Raw genomic sequence first — 1,216 nt, forward strand, 5'->3', positions numbered from 1 at the left:
AAGCTCAAGGTGATCTAGCAAGATCAACTGAGCTCAAGGAAGCTTAATTTACTCGATATTTCACCTTAGTTCTTCTCCTTGGGCATCATATTCATGTCAGGCTTCAGATCCTCAATATATGGTACTCACATCTTTAGACCTAATTGATCTTATTGGGTATGGCTCCTATTTTTGTTGAGAACTACTTATAAAAAGACTCGATAGGCTACTTTTCTTCCGCCCACATAACTCTTGATATGTAATAAATGCAATCCTCACTTCTAATGTAATAATTTGTATTTTGACCCAAATAAATAATTTTTTTATGAGTCATTTTAAGTCCAACTCATTTTTTCATAATATAGATATTAATGTGTTTTAATTATAATAAATTTTTTGTAATTTTTAGGCACTAGTACAAGTCCTTAAAAAAACTGACACTTATCAATACAAATGAAAATTTTGGGACCGTCAGGTATCCGTTTTGCAAACCGATTTCAATAAAGTTTTCTAAATAAATTGAGCAATTTTATGAATATTTTCTATAATTTTTGAAACACAAAAAGGATTTATATGAATTTCATATTAAAAATTGATTAAATTATCTAATTATAATTATATTATATTATTTATTTTATTATAAATATCCTAAGTCACTAACATAAAATCCATTTCTATCCTAAAATCAACTAACAAAGAGGATTTAGGGAATTTAGAGAGATAATAAAGGAGAGGGAAAAGAAAATATTGGGTTTGGAGACATCAGATAAAATTGGAACGATAAAGAGAAGATTTGCATGGACCCTGCACAAGGATGACACGCATAAATTGAGAAATGCAAGGGAAATTTAGAGAGAAATGTGAGGAGAAAGAAAAAATTTAGAGTTTGGATGTCGCAAAGCGATTTTCATCAGTCGATTTTGTTGGGAAGTTTGTTCGTTTCACTGTAATAAATTATTATTCTATTTTTTTATTTCAATAATTTGATGTTTTTGATATTTTTTTATCAAATTTTATTTTCAATAACTAAAAATGAGGATAATTTATATTGGTAAAACTTTCACCACACAACTCTTGATATATAATAAATGTTATCAATATGAGCATTTTGACTGTAATATATTGATCGAATTTTCATCAGTTAAATTGACAATTATGATTTTTTGAAGTAAAAGTATAGTAAATAATTTTGATAGATTTCCCTGTATTTTTCATTATTGCATTGACTTACATTACA

The 1,216-nt window shown here is 27.1% G+C and overlaps 1 non-coding gene across 1 annotated transcript; it reads left to right on the forward strand.

Annotated features, from left to right (window-relative positions):
* Window positions 1-730: 730 nt before the first annotated feature.
* LOC114581151 lies at window positions 731-829 on the forward strand. Its single transcript, XR_003702995.1, has one exon. It is a non-coding gene; the product is annotated as a U6 spliceosomal RNA (small nuclear RNA).
* Window positions 830-1,216: the final 387 nt, after the last annotated feature.

The sequence above is a fragment of the Dendrobium catenatum genome, unplaced genomic scaffold (genome assembly GCF_001605985.2).
Source record: "Dendrobium catenatum unplaced genomic scaffold, ASM160598v2 fragScaff_scaffold_1557, whole genome shotgun sequence".
Lineage (NCBI taxonomy): Eukaryota > Viridiplantae > Streptophyta > Magnoliopsida > Asparagales > Orchidaceae > Dendrobium > Dendrobium catenatum.